Source organism: Ranitomeya variabilis, chromosome 6 (genome assembly GCF_051348905.1).
Source record: "Ranitomeya variabilis isolate aRanVar5 chromosome 6, aRanVar5.hap1, whole genome shotgun sequence".
In the NCBI taxonomy this organism is placed as follows: domain Eukaryota; kingdom Metazoa; phylum Chordata; class Amphibia; order Anura; family Dendrobatidae; genus Ranitomeya; species Ranitomeya variabilis.
Window position 1 is genome coordinate 231,696,089 of NC_135237.1, and position 16,126 is coordinate 231,712,214.

Here is a 16,126-nt window from a genome sequence, read left to right on the forward strand (position 1 = left end):
ATGATTATTAGACTGTGGCCCGATTCTAACTCATCGAGTATTCTAGAATATGCATGTCCACGTAGTATATTGCACAGCCACGCAGTATACAGTGCAGAGCCGTGCAGTACACAGCGCAGAGCCGCGCAGTACACAGCGCAGAGCCGCGCAGTATAAAGCGCAGAGCCGCGCAGTACACAGCGCAGAGCCGCGCAGTACACAGCGCAGAGCCGTGCAGTACACAGCGCAGAGCTGCGCAGTATAAAGCGCAGAGCCGTGCAGTACACAGCGCAGAGCCGCGCAGTACACAGCGCAGAGCCGCGCAGTATAAAGTGCAGAGCCGTGCAGTACACAGCGCAGAGCCGCGCAGTACACAGCGCAGAGCCGCGCAGTATAAAGCGCAGAGCCGCGCAGTACACAGCGCAGAGCCGCGCAGTACACAGCGCAGAGCCGTGCAGTACACAGCGCAGAGCTGCGCAGTATAAAGCGCAGAGCCGTGCAGTACACAGCGCAGAGCCGCGCAGTACACAGCGCAGAGCCGTGCAGTACACAGCGCAGAGCCGCGCAGTATAAAGCGCAGAGCCGTGCAGTACACAGCGCAGAGCCGTGCAGTACACAGCGCAGAGCCGCGCAGTACACAGCGCAGAGCCATGCAGTACACAGCGCAAAGCCGCGCAGTATAAAGCGCAGAGCCGCGCAGTATAAAGCGGAGAGCCGCGCAGTACACAGCGCAGAGCCGAGCAGTACACAGCGCAGAGCCGCGCAGTAGACAGCGCAGAGCCGTGCAGTACAGAGCGCAGAGCCGCACAGTATACCGCGCAGAGCCGTGCAGTACACAGCGCAGAGCCGCGCAGTACACAGCGCAGAGCCGCGCAGTACACAGCGCAGAGCCGCGCAGTACACAGCGCAGAGCCGAGCAGTACACAGCGGAGAGCCGCGCAGTACACAGCGCAGAGCCGCGCAGTACACAGCGCAGAGCCGCGCAGTATACAGCGCAGAGCTGCGCAGTATACAGCGCAGAGCTGCGCAGAACACAGCGCAGAGCCGCGCAGTACAGAGCGCAGAGCCGCACAGTATAAAGCGCAGAGCCGCGCAGTACACAGCGCAGAGCCGCGCAGTACACAGCGCAGAGCCGCGCAGTACACAGTGCAGAGCCGCACAGTACACAGCACAGAGCCGCGCAGTACACAGCGCAGAGCCACCCAGTATACAGCGCAGAGCCGCGCAGTACGCAGCGTAGAGCCACGCAGTATGCAGCGCAGAGCCGCGCAGTATACAGCGCTGAGCCGCGTAGTATACAGCGCAGAGCCCCGCAGTATACAGTGCAGAGCCCCGCAGTATACAGCGCAGACACGCGCAGTACACAGCACGGACACGCGCAGTACACAGCGCAGAGCCGCGCAGTACACAGCGCAGAGCCGCGTAGTATACAGCGAAGAGCCACGCAGTATATAGCGCAGAGCCGCGCAGTACAAAGCGCAGAGCTGCGCAGAGCTGCGCAGTATACAGCGCAGAGCCGCGCAGTATACAGCGCAGAACGCGCAGTACACAGTGCAGAGCCGCGCAGTACACAGCGCAGAGCCGTGCAGTACACAGCGCAGAGCCGCGCAGTACACAGCGCAGAGCCACGCAGTATACAGCGCAGAGCCGCGTAGTATACAGCGCAGAGCCGCGTAGTATACAGCGCAGAGCCACGCAGTATACAGCACAGAGCCACGCAGTATACAGCGCAGAGCCACGTAGTTATACTGCCCAGTCACGTAGTATATTGTCCAGTCACATAGTATACTGCATATCCCTGTTAAAAAAAAAAAGAATTAAAATAAAAAAGTTACATACTCACCTCCTGGAGCGGCCGGTATCTGATGGTTGTTGCACCTCCTAGAGCGGCCGGTACACGATGCTTGTTGCACCTGGAGTGGCCGGTACCCGATGCTTGTTGCGCGCTCCGGTCCCAAGAGTGCATTGCGGTCTCACGAGATGATGACGTAGCGGTGTTGTGAGACAGAAAGACGGAAGTGCCCTTAGATAATTAGATAGTAGATTACCCCGCTCACCAATTCGGAACCCGAGAGGCCCGGCCCACCAAATCGGACCCCGAGGGGCCCGACTCACCAAATCGGACCCAGAGTGACCCCGCCCCCTAAATCAGACCCAGAGTGACCCCGCCCACCAAATCGGACCCAGAGTGGCTCCGCCCACCAAATCGGACCCAGAGTGACCCCTTCCACCAAATCGGACCCAGAGTGACCCCTTCCACCAAATCGGGCCCAGAGTGACCCCGCCCACCAAATCGGACCCAGAGTGACCCCACCCACCAAATCGGACCCTGAGGTGCCCAGCCCACCAAATCAGACCCTGAGGTGCCCAGCCCACCAAATCGGACCGAGTGACCCCACCCACCAAATTGGTCCCTAAGGTGCCCTGCCCACCAAATCGGACCCAGAGTGGCTCCGCCCACCGAATCGGACCCAGAGTGGCCGCGCCCACAGAATCGGACCAAAAGTGACCCCGCCCACCAAATCGGACCTAGATTTACCCCGCCCACAAAATCAGACCCAGATTGACCCAACCCACCAAATCGGACCGCCTGAGGGGCACCCAAGTGTGAAAGTCTTGCAGGGGCAGCCCGGGCACCATTCCAAAGCACTATCTGTAGTTCCTTCAGGAAATACCCATCTAGTTATTATTATTATTATTATTAGGCTTTTTTTCGCAGTTAATGCGGCCCGAACCGCTGAACGCACAGACTCCAGTGAGGTGTCTTTTCGAAGCCAGCGTCCACGAGAGGTGTGCTAAGTATTTTTCATGTCGATCGGATTTGTAGTTTTGGCGCAATTTGCATTTGAAAATTGTTTCCCCCTCATTGGAAAGCATTGTTTCAATGCATTTCAATAGGGAAATTTTCCTATACATTTATAATGGGCTGGTTTCTGAGGCAATTTCTAAAAATAACTGCAAACTGCCACCTGGCTGATTAGCTCATTGATATGCGCAGTCAGACACAGTTACTATGCCAACGCCTACCAACTCCACCAGGTCACAGTTTTGTCAGATAATATCAGCTCTTAAAGTGAGAGCACAGCACAATTCCAAAGCACTATCTGTAGTCATATTATAATTATTGCCCCGCTCACCAATTCGGACCCAGAGTGGAGCCGCCCACCAAATCGGACCCAGAGTGGCGCCATCCGCCAAATCGGACCCAGAGTGGCGCCGCCCGCCAAATCGGACCCGGAGTGGCGCCGCTCGCCAAATCGGACCCGGAGTGGCACCGCCCGCCAAATCGGACCCGGAGTGGCGCCGCCCGCCAAATCGGACCCGGAGTAACGCCGCCCGCCAAATCGGACCCAGAGTGGCGCCGCCCGCCAAATCGGACCGAGTAGCGCCGCCCGCCAAATCGGACCCAGAGTGGCGCCGCCCGCCAAATCGGACCCGGAGTGGCGCCGCCCGCCAAATCGGACCCGGAGTGGCACCGCCCGCCAAATCGGACCCGGAGTGGCGCCGCCTGCCAAATCGGACCCGGAGTTGCGCCGCCCACCAAATCGGACCCGGAGTGGCGCCGCCTGCCAAATCGGACCCAGGGTGGCGCCGCCCGCCAAATCGGACCCAGGGTGGCGCCGCCCGCCAAATCGGACCCAGGGTGGCGCCGCCCGACAAATCGGACCCGGAGTGGCGCCGCCCGCCAAATCGGACCCGGAGTGGCACCGCCCGCCAAATCGGACCCGGAGTGGCGCCGCCCGCCAAATCGGACCCGGAGTAATGCCGCCCGCCAAATCGGACCCAGAGTGGCGCCGCCCGCCAAATCGGACCCAGAGTGGTGCCGCCCGCCAAATCGGACCCGGAGTGGCGCCGCCCGCCAAATCGGACCCTGGGTGGTGCCGCCCGCCAAATCGGACCCAGGGTGGCGCTGCCCGCCAAATCGGACCCAGGGTGGCGCCACCCGCCAAATCGGACCCGGAGTGGCGCCGCCCGCCAAATTGGACCCAGAGTGGCGCCGCCCGCCAAATCGGACCCAGAGTGGCTACAACTACCAAACCAGCGCCTGAGGGGCACCCAAGTGTGAAAGTCTTGCTGGGGCAACCCGGGCACCATTCTAAAGCACTATCTGTAGTTCCTTCAGGAAATACCCATCTAGTTCTTCTTATTCTTCTTATTATTAGGCTTTTTTCCGCAATTAATGTGGCCCGAACCGCTGTACGCACAGACTCCAGTGAGGTGTCATTTCGAAGCCAGCGTCCACGAGAGGTGTGCTAAGTATTTTTCATGTCGATCGGATTTGTAGTTTTGGCGCAATTTGCGTTTGAAAATTGTTTTCCCCTCATTGGAAAGCATTGTTTCAATGTGTTTCAATAGGGAAATTTTGCCATAGGTTATAATGGGCTGGTTTCTGAGGCAACTTTAAAATAACTGCCAGCTGCCACCTGGCTGATTAGCTCATTGATATGCGAAGTCAGACCCAGTTACTATGCCATCGCCTACGAACTGTACATGACTACACCAAGACACAGTTTTGCCAGATAATGTCAGCTCTTAAAGTGACCCACCCACCAAATCGAACCCTGAGGTGCCCAGCCCACCAAATCGGACCCTGATGTGCCCAGCCCACCAAATCGGACCCAGAGTGGCTCCGCCCACCAAACCGGACCCAGAGTGACCCCGCCCACCAAATCGGACCCTGAGGTGCCCCGCCCACCAAATCGGACCCAGAGTGGCTCCGCCCACCAAATCGGACCCAGAGTGACGCCACCCACCTAATTGGTCCCTGAGGTGCCCCGCCCACCAAATCGCATCCCAGAGTGACCCCGCCCACCAAATCGGACCGAGAGTGACCCCACCCACCAAATCAGACCCAGAGTGACCCCGCCCACCAAATCGGACCCAATGTGGCCCCGACCACCAAATCGGCCCCTGAGGGGCCTCACCCACCAAATCCGCACTGAGGTGACCCGCCCACCAAATCGGTCCCAGATTGGCCCCGCCCACCAAATCGGACCCAGAGTGGCCCCGCCCACCAAATCGGACCCAGAGTGGCCCCACCCACCAAATCGGCCAATGAGGTGCCCCGCCCACCAAATTGGACCCAGAGTGGCCCCGCCCACCAAATTGGCGCCTGAGGGGCCCCGCCCACCAAATCGGCCCCTGAGGGGCCCCGCCCACCAAATTGGCCAATGAGGGGCCGCGCCCACCAATTCGTCCCCTGAGGGACCCCGCCCACCAAATAGGCCCCTGAGGGGCCCCGCCCACCAAATCGGACCTAGAGTGGCCCCGCCCCCCAAATCGGACCCAGAGTGGCCACGCCCACCGAATCGGACCTAGAGTGGCCCCGCCCCCCAAATCGGACCCAGAGTGGCCACGCCCACCAAATCGGACCCAGAGTAGTCCCGCCCACCAAATTGGCCCCTGAGGGGCCCCGCCCACCAAATCGGACCCTGAGGGGCCCCACCCACCAAATAGGCCCCTGAAAGGCCCCACCCACCAAATCGGCCCCAGAGTGACCCCGCCCACCAAATCGGCCCCTGAGGGGCCCCGCCCACCAAATCGGACCCAGAGTGGCCCCACCCACCAAATTGGCGCCTGAGGGGCCCCGCCCACCAAATCGGCCCCTGAGGGGCCCCGCCCACCAAATCGGCCAATGAGGGGCCGCGCCCACCAATTCGTCCCCTGAGGGACCCCGCCCACCAAATAGGCCCCTGAGGGGCCCCGCCCACCAAATCGGACCTAGAGTGGCCCCGCCCCCCAAATCGGACCCAGAGTGGCCACGCCCACCGAATCGGACCTAGAGTGGCCCCGCCCCCCAAATCGGACCCAGAGTGGCCACGCCCACCAAATCGGACCCAGAGTAGTCCCGCCCACCAAATTGGCCCCTGATTGGCCCCACCCACCAAATCGGCCCCAGAGTGACCCCGCCCACCAAATCGGCCCCTGAGGGGCCCCGCCCACCAAATCGGACCCAGAGTGGCCCCACCCACCAAATCGGAAAATGAGGTGCCCCACCCACCAAACTGGACCCAGAGTGGCCCCGCCCACCAAATTGGCACCTGAGGGGCCCCGCCCACCAAATCGGCCCCTGGGGGGCCCCGCCCACCAAATCGGCCAATGAGGGGCCGCGCCCACCAATTCGTCCCCTGAGGGACCCCGCCCACCAAATAGGCCCCTGAGGGGCCCCGCCCACCAAATCGGACCTAGAGTGGCCCCGCCCCCCAAATCGGACCCAGAGTGGCCACGCCCACCAAATCGGACCTAGAGTGGACCCGCCCCCCAAATCGGACCCAGAGTGGCCACGCCCACCAAATCGGACCCAGAGTAGTCCCGCCCACCAAATCGGCCCCTGAGGGGCCCTGCCCACCAAATCGGACCCTGATGGGTCCCGCCCACCAAATCGGCCCCTGAGGGGCCCCACCCACCAAATCGGCCCCAGAGTGACCCCGCCCACCAAATCAGCCCCTGAGGGGCCCCATTCACCAAATCGGACCCTGAGGGGCCCCGCCCACCAAATCGGACCCTGAGGGGCCCCACCCACCAAATCGGACCCAGAGTGGCCCCGCCCACCAAATCGGCCCCTGAGGGGCCCCGCCCACCAAATCGGACCCTGAGGTGCCCCTCCCACCAAATCGGACCGAATGGCCCCACCCACCAAATCGGACCGAATGGCCCCGCCCACCAAATCGGCCCTTGAGGGGCCCCGCCCACCAAATCGGCCCCTGAGGGGCCCCGCCCACCAAATCGGACCCTGAGGGGCCCCGTTCACCAAATCGGCCCCTGAGGGGCCCCACCCACCCAATCGGACCGAGTGTCCCCGCCCACCAAATCGGCCCCTGAGGGGCCTCGCCCACCAAATCGGCCCCTGAGGGGCCACGCTCACTAAATCGGCCCCAAAGTGGCCCCGCCCACCAAATCGGCTCCAGAGTGGCCCCACCCACCAAATCGGCCCCTGAGGGGCCCCGCCCACCAAATTGGACCCTGAGGGGGCCCGCCTACCAAATCGGCTCCAGAGTGACCCAGCCCACCAAATCGGACCCAGAGTGGCCCCACCCACCAAATCGGCCCCTGAGGGACTACGCCTACCAAATTGGCCCCTGAGGGACCCTGCCCACCAAATCGGCCCCTGAGGGACCCCACCCACCAAATCTGCCCCTGAGGTGCCCCGCCCACCAAATCGGCCCCTGAGGTGCCCCGCCCACCAAATCAGACCCAGAGTGGCCCCGGGCGCCCACCAAATCGGACCCAGAGTGCCCCCGTCCACCAAATCGGCCCCTGAGGGGCCCCGCCCACCAAATCGGCCCCTGATGGGGCTCCGCCTACCAAATTGGACCCAGAGTGGCCCCGCCCACCAAATCGGCCCCAGAGCGGCCCCGCCCACCAAATAGGCCCCTGAGGGACCCCGCCCACGAAATAGATCCCTGCGGGGCCACGCCCACCAAATCGGGCCCTGAGGTGCCCCGCCCACCAAATCGGACCCGGAGTGGCCCAGCCCACCAAATCGGCCCCTGAGCGACCCCGCCCACCAAATCGGACCCAGAGTGACCCCGCCCACCAAATCGGTCCCTGAGGTGCCCCGCCCACCAAATCGGACCCAGAGTGGCTCCGCCCACCAAATCAGCCCCTGAGTGATTCCATCCACCAAATTGGCCCCTGAGGGGCCCCGCCCACCAAATCGGCCCTTGAGGGGCCCCGCCCACCAGATCGGCCCCAGAGGGACCCCGCCAACCAAATCGGTCCCTGAGGTGCCCCGCCCACCAAATCGGCCCCTGAGGTGCCCCGCCCACCAAATCAGACCCAGAGTGACCCCGCCCACCAAATCGGACCCAGAGTGACCCCGCCCACCAAATCAGACCCTGAGGTGCCCCGCCCACCAAATCGGACCCTGAGGTGCCCCGCCCACCAAATCGGACCCAAAGTGACCCCGCCGACCAAATCGGTCCCAGGGTGACCCCGCCCACCAAATCGGTCCCAGAGTGACCCCGCCCACCAAATCTGTCCCAGAGTGACCCCGCCCACCAAATCAGTCCCAGAGTGACCCAGCCCACCAAATCGGTCCCAGAGTGACCCCGCCCACCAAACCGGTCCCAGAGTGACCGCGCCCACCAAATCGGTCCCAGAGTGACCCCGCCCACCAAATCGAACCCAGAGTGACCCGGCCCACTAAATCGAACACAGAGTGACCCCGTTCACCAAATCGGACCCTGAGTGACCCCGCCCACCCAATTGGTCCCTGAGGTGCCCCGCCCACCAAATCAGACCCAGAGTGGCTCCGCCCACCAAATTGGTCCCAGAGTGACCCCACCCACCAAATCGGACCCAGAGTGGTCTCAATCCTGAGGGGCTACAACTACCAAACCAGCGCCTGAGAGGCACCCAAGTGTGAAAGTCTTGCAGGGGCAACCCGGGCACCATTCCAAAGGCACTATCTGTAGTTCCTTCAGGAAATACCCATCTAGTTTTTATTATTCAGTCCGCAATTAATGCGGCCCGAACCGTTGCACTCACAGACTCCAGTGAGGTGTCATTTCGAAGCCAGCGTCCCCAAGTGGTGTGCTAAGTATTTTTCGTGCCGATCGGAATTGTAGTTTTGGCGCAATTTGCGTTTGAAAATATTGTCTCAATGTGTTTCAATAGGGAAAATTTCCCTGAAGGTTATAAATAGCCTGCTTTCTGAGGCAATTTCAAAATAACTGCCAACTGCCACCTGGCTGATTAGCTCATTGATATGCGCAGTCAGACGCAGTTACTATGCCAACGCCTACGAACTGTACATGACCCCAGCAGGACAGTTTTGCCAGATAATATCAGCTTTTAAAATGACCCGCCCACCAAATCGGCCCCTGAGGTGCCCAGCCCAACAAATCAGACCCCGAGTGGCCCCGCCCACCAATTCGGACCCAGCGTGACCCCACCCACCAAATCGGACCCAGAGTGACCCCGCCCACCAAATCGGTCCCTGAGGTGCTCCGCCCACCAAATCGGACCCTGAGTGACCCCGCCCACCAAATCTATCCCTGACTGGCTCCTCCCACCAAATTGGCCCCTGAGGGGCCCCACCCACCAAATCGGACTCAGAGTGGCCCCGCCCACCAAATCGGACACAGAGTGGCCCCGCCCACCATATCGGCCCCTGAGGGGCCCCGCCCACCAAATCGGCCCCTGAGGAGCCCCGCCCACCAAATCGGACCCAGAGTGTCCCCTCCCACCAAATCGGACCCAGAATGGCCCCGCCCACCAAATCGGCCACTGAGGGTCCCCGCCCACCAAATAGTCCCCTGAGGGGCCCCGCCCACCAAATAGGCCACTGAGGTGCTCCACCCACCAAATCGGACCCAGAGTGTCCCCTCCCACCAAATCAGATCCAGAGTGGCCCTGCCCAACAAATCGGCCCCTGAGGGGCCCCGCTCACCAAATCGTCTCCTGCAGGGCCCCGCCCACCAAATCGGCCACTGAGGTGCTCCGCCCACCAAATCGGCCCCTAAGGGGCCCCGCCCACCAAATTGGAGGCCGAGGGTACCCACCCACCAAATCGGAGGCTGAGAGTCCCCGCCTACCAAATCGGAGGCCGAGGGGCCCCACAAACCAAATCGGAGGCAGAGGGTCCCCGCCCACCAAATTGGAGGCCGAGCGGCCCCACCCACCAATGCGGAGGCGGAGGGGCCCCAACCACCAGAGCGGAGGCCGAGGGACCCCGCCCACCAAATCGGAGGCCAAGCAGCCCCGCCCACCAAAGCGGAGGCAGAGGGACCCCGCCCACCAAATCGGAGGCCGAGGGTCCCCACCCACCAAATCGGAGGCCGAGGGTCCCCGCCCACCAAATCGGAGGCTGAGGGGCCCCACCAACCAAATCGGAGGCCGTGGAGCCCCGCCCACCAAATCGAAGGCCGAGCGGCCCCGCCCACCAAAGCGGAGGCCGAGGGTCACCGCCCACCAAATCGGAGGCCGAGGGTCCCTGCCCACCAAATCGGAGGCCGAGGGTCCCCGCCCACCAAATCGGAGGCCGAGGGTCCCCCCCCCAAATCGGAGGCCGAGGGGCCCCACCAACCAAAGCGGAGGCAGAGGGTCCCCGCCCACCAAATCGGAGGCCGAGGGTCCCCGCCCACCAAATCGGAGACCGAGGGTTCCCACCCACCAAAGGGGAGGCAGAGGGACCCCGCCCACCAAATCAGAGGCCGAGGGGCCCCGCCCACCAAATCGGAGGCCGAGGGGCCCCGCCCACCAAATCAGAGGACGGGAACCCAGCCCACCAAATCGGAGGCCGAGTGTCCCCGCCCACCAAATCGGAAGCCGAGCAGCCCCGCCCACCAATTCGGAGGCCAAGGGTCCCACCCACCAAATCGGAGGCCGAGGGGCCCCGCCCACCAAATCGGAGGCCGAGGGGCCCCGCCCACCAAATCGAAGGCCGAGCGGCCCCGCCCACCAAAGCGGAGGCCGAGGGGTCCCGCCCATCAAATCGGAGGCTGAGCGGCCCCGCCCACCAAAGCGGAAGCAGAGGGACCCCGCCCATCAAATCGGAGGCCGAGGGTCCCCGCCAACCAAATCGGAGTCCGAGGAGCCCCGCCCACCAAATCGGAGGCCGAGCGGCCCCACCCACCAAAGCAGAAGCAGAGGGACCCCGCCAACCAAATCGGAGTCCGAGGAGCCCCGCCCACCAAAGCGGAGGCAGAGGGACCCCGCCCACCAAATCGGAGGCCAAGCGGCCCCGCCCACCAAAGCGGAGGCTGAGGGACCCCTCCCACCAAATCGGAGGCCGAGCGGCCCCGCCCACCAAAGCGGAGGCGGAGGGGCCCCAACCACCAAAGCGGAGGCCGAGGGACCCCGCCCACCAAATCGGAGGCCGAGGGGCCCCACCAACCAAATCGGAGGCCGAGGGTCCCCGCCCACCAAATCGGAGGCCGAGTGTCACCGCCCACCAATCGGAGGCCGATGGGCCCCACCAACCAAATCGGAGGCCGAGGAGCCCCGCCCACCAAATCGAAGGACGACCGGCCCCGCCCACCAAAGCGGAGGCTGAGGGGCCCCGCCCATCAAATCGTAGGCCGAGCGGCCCCGCCCACCAAAGCGGAGGCAGAGGGACCCCGCCCACCAAATCAGCGGCCGAGGGGCCCCGCCAACCAAATCGGAGTCCGAGGAGCTCCGCCAACCAAATCGGAGGCCGAGCGGCCCCGCCCACCAAAGCGGAGGCAGAGGGACCCCGCCAACCAAATCGGAGTCCGAGGAGCCCCGCCCACCAAATCGGAGGCCGAGCGGCCCCACCCACCAAAGCGGAGGCAGAGGGACCCCGCCAACCAAATCGGAGGCCAAGCGGCCCCGCCCACCAAAGCGGAGGCCGAGGGATCCCTCCCACCAAATAGGAGGCCGAGCGGCCCCACCCACCAAAGCGGAGGCGGAGGGGCCCCAACCACCAGAGCGGAGGCCGAGGGACCCCGCCCACCAAATCGGAGGCCGAGGGGCCCCACCAACCAAATCGGAGGCCGAGGGGCCCCGCCAACCAAATCGGAGGCCGAGGAGCCCCGCCCACCAAATCGGAGGCCGAGGGTCCCCGCCCACTAAATCGGAGGCCGAGGGTCCCCGCCCACCAAATCGGAGGCCGAGGGTCCCCGCCCACCAAATCGGAGGCCGAGAGTCCCCGCCCACCAAATCGGAGGCCGAGGGGCCCCACCAACCAAATCGGAGGCAGAGGGTCCCCGCCCACCAAATCGGAGGCCGAGGGTCCCCGCCCACCAAATCAGAGGCCGAGGGTTCCCGCCCACCAAATCGGAGGCCGAGGGGCCCCACCAACCAAATCGGAGGCCGAGGAGCCCCGCCCACCAAATCGAAGGCCGAGCGGCCCCGCACACCAAAGCAGAGGCCGAGGGGCCCCGCCCATCAAATCGGAGGCCGAGCGGCCCCGCCCACCAAAGCGGAGGCAGAGGGACCCCGCCCACCAAATCGGAGGCCGAGGGGACCCGCCAACCAAATCGGAGGCCGAGCGGCCCCACCCACCAAATCGGAGGCCGAGCGGCCCCGCCCACCAAAGCGGAGGCAGAGGGACCCCGCCCACCAAATCGGAAGCCGAGCGGCCCCGCCCACCAAAGCGGAGGCCAAGGGACCCCGCCCACCAAATCGGAGGCCGAGCGGCCCCGCCCACCAAAGCGGAGGCGGAGGGGCCCCAACCACCAAAGCGGAGGCCGAGGGGCCCGCCCACCAAAGCGGAGGCAGAGGGGCCCCACCCACCAAATCGGAGGCCGAGGGGCCCCGCAAACCAAATCGGAGGCCGAGGGGCCCCGCCAACCAAATCGGAATCCGAGGAGCCCCGCCCACCAAATCGGAGGCCGAGGGTCCCCGCCCACCAAATCGGATGCCGAGTGTCCCCGCCCACCAAATCGGAGGCCGAAGGTCCCCGCCCACCAAATCGGAGGCCGAGGGTCCCCGCCCACTAAATCGGAGGCCGAGGGTTCTCGCCCACAAAATCGGAGGCCGAGGGGCCCCACCAACCAAATCGGAGGCCGAGGAGCCCCGCCCACCAAATCGATGGCCGAGCGGCCCCGCCCACCAAAGCGGAGGCCGAGGGGCCCGGCCCATCAAATCAGAGGCCGAGCGGCCCCGCCCACCAAAGCGGAGGCAGAGAGACCCCGCCCACCAAATCGGAGGCCGAGGGGCCCCGCCAACCAAATCGGAGGCCGAGCGGCCCCGCCCACCAAAGCGGAGGCAGAGGGACCCCGCCCACCAAATCGGAAGCCGAGCGGCCCCTCCCACCAAAGCGGATGCCGAGGGTCCCCGCCCACCAAATCGGAGGCCGAGGGTTCTCGCCCACCAAATCGGAGGACGAGGGGCCCCACCAACCAAATCGGAGGCCGAGGAGCCCCGCCCACCAAATCGAAGGCCGAGCGGCCCCGCCCACCAAAGCGGAGGCCGAGGGGCCCGGCCCATCAAATCGGAGGCCGAGCGGCCCCGCCCACCAAAGCGGAGGCAGAGGGACCCCGCCCACCAAATCGGAGGCCGAGGGGCCCCGCCAACCAAATCGGAGGCCGAGCGGCCCCGCCCACCAAATCGGAGGCCAAGCGGCCCCGCCCACCAAAGCGGAGGCAGAGGGACCCCGCCCACCAAATCGGAAGCCGAGCGGCCCCGCCCACCAAAGCGGATGCCAAGGGACCCCGCCCACCAAATCGGAGGCCGAGCGGCACCGCCCACCATAGCGGAGGCGGAGGGGCCCCAACCACCAAAGCGGAGGCCGAGGGGCCCCGCCCACTAAAGCGGAGGCCGAGGGGCCCCGCCCACCAAATCGGAGGCCGAGGGACCCCGCCCAATAAATCAGAGGCCGGGGGGCCCCGCCAACCAAATCGGAGGCCGAGGGACCCCGCCAACCAAAGCGGAGGCAGAGGGACCCCGCCACCAAATCGGAGGCCAAGCGGCCCCGCCCACCAAAGCGGAGGCCGAGGGACCCCTCCCACCAAATCGGAGGCCGAGCGGCCCCACCCACCAAAGCGGAGGCGGAGGGGCCCCAACCACCAGAGCGGAGGCCGAGGGACCCCGCCCACCAAATCGGAGGCCGAGGGGCCCCACCAACCAAATCGGAGGCCGAGGGGCCCCGCCAACCAAATTGGAGGCCGAGGAGCCCCGCCCACCAAATCGGAGGCCGAGTGTCCCCGCCCACCAAATCGGAGGCCAAGGGTCCCCGCCCACCAAATCGGAGGCCAAGGGTACTTGCCCACCAAATCGGAGGCCGAGTGTCCCCGCCCACCAAATCGGAGGCCAAGGGTCCCCACCCACCAAATCGGAGGCCGAGCGACCCCGCCCACCAAAGCGGAGGCCGAGGGGCCCCGCCCACCAAATCGGAGGCCGAGGGGCCCCGCCCACCAAATCAGAGGCCGGGGTCCCTGCCCACCAAATCGGAGGCCGAGGGTCCCCGCCCACCAAATCGGAAGCCGAGCGACCCCGCCCACCAATTCGGAGGCCGAGGGTCCCACCCACCAAATCGGAGGCCGAGGGGCCCCGCCCACCAAATCGGAGGCCGAGGGTCCCCGCCCACCAAATCGGAGGCCGAGGGTCCCCGCCCACCAAATCGGAGGCCGAGGGTCCCCGCCCACCAATTCGGAGGCCGAGCGGCCCCACCCACCAAAGCGGAGGCAGAGGGACCCCGCCCACCAAATCGGAAGCCGAGCGGCCCCGCCCACCAAAGCGGAGGCCGAGGGACCCCGCTCACCAAATCGGAGGCCGAGCGGCCCCACCCACCAAAGCGGAGGCGGAGGTGCCCCAACCACAACCACCAAAGCGGAGGCTGAGGGGCCCCGCCCACCAAAGTGGAGGCCGAGGGGCCCCTCCCACCAAATCGGAGTCCGAGGAGCCCCGCCCACCAAATCGGAAGCCGAGCGGCCCCGCCCACCAAAGCGGAGGCAGAGGGACTCCGCCCACCAAATCGGAGGCCAAGCGGCCCCGCCCACCAAAGCGGAGGCCGAGGGATTCCTCCCACCAAATCGGAGGCCGAGCGGCCCCACCCACCAAAGCGGAGGCGGAGGGGCCCCAACCACCAGAGCGGAGGCCGAGGGACCCCGCCCACCAAATCGGAGGCCGAGGGGACCCACCAACCAAATCGGAGGCCGAGGGGCCCCGCCAACCAAATCGGAGGCCGTGGAGCACCGCCCACCAAATCGGAGGCCGAGGGTCCCCGCCCACCAAATCGGAGGCCAAGGGTCCCCGCCCACCAAATCGGAGGCCGAGGGTCCCCGCCCACCAAATCGGATGCCGAGGGTCCCCGCCCACCAAAGAGGAGGCCGAGCGGCCCCACCAACCAAATCGGAGGCAGAGGGTCCCCGCCCACCAAATCGGAGGCCGAGCGGCCCCACCCACCAAAGCAGAGGCGGAGGGGCCCCAACCACCAAATCGGAGACCGAGGGTCCCCGCCCACCAAATCGGAGGCTGAGGGGCCCCACCAACCAAATCGGAGGCCGAGAGTCCCCGCCCACCAAAGGGGAGGCTGAGGGGCCCCACCAACCAAATCGGAGGCAGAGGGTCCCCGCCCACCAAATCGGAGGCCGAGCGGCCCCACCCACCAAATCGGAGGCCGACGGACCCCGCCCACCAAATCGGAGGCCAAGGGTCCCCGCCCACCAAATCGGAGGCCAAGGGTCCCCGCCCACCAAATCAGAGGCCGAGAGTCCCCGGGGCGCCCACCAAATCGGAGGCCGAGGAGCCCCGCCCACCAAATCGGAGGCCGAGGGTCCCCGCCCACCAAATCGGAGGCCAAGGGTCCCCGCCCACCAAATCAGAGGCCGAGAGTCCCCGCCCACCAAAGGGGAGGCTGAGGGGCCCCACCAACCAAATCGGAGGCAGAGGGTCCCCGCCCACCAAATCGGAGGCCGAGCGGCCCCACCCACCAAATCGGAGGCCGACGGACCCCGCCCACCAAATCGGAGGCCAAGCGGCCCCGCCCACCAAATCGGAGGCCGAGGGGCCCCGCCAACCAAATCGGAGTACGAAGAGCCCCGCCCACCAAATCGGAGGCCGAGGGGCCCCGCCAACCAAATCGGAGTCTGAGGAGCCCCGCCCACCAAAGCGGAGGCAGAGGGACCCTGCCAACCAAATCGGAGTCCGAGGAGCCCCGCCCACCAAATCGGAGGCCGAGCGGCCCCGCCCACCAAAGCGGAGGCAGAGGGACCCCGCCCACCAAAGCGGAGGCCGAGGGACCCCTCCCATCAAATCGGAGGCCGAGGGGCCCCGCCCACCAAAGCGGAGGCGGAGGGGCCCCAACCACCAAAGCGGAGGCCGAGGGACCCCGCCCACCAAATTGGAGGCCAAGGGGCTCCACCCACCAAATCGGAGGCCGAGGGACCCCGCCAACCAAATCGGAGTCCGAGGAGCCCCGCCCACCAAATCCGAAGCCGAGCGGCCCCACCCACCAAAGCGGAGGCAGAGGGACCCCGCCCACCAAATCGGAGGCCAAGCGGCCCCGCCCACCAAAGCGGAGGCCGAGGGATTCCTCCCACCAAATCGGAGGCCGAGGGGCCCCAACCACCAGAGCGGAGGCCGAGGGACCCCGCCCACCAAATCGGAGGCCGAGGGGACCCACCAACCAAATCGGAGGCCGAGGGGCCCCGCCAACCAAATCGGAGGCCAAGGGTCCCCGCCCACCAAATCGGAGGCCGAGGGTCCCCGCCCACCAAATCGGATGCCGAGGGTCCCC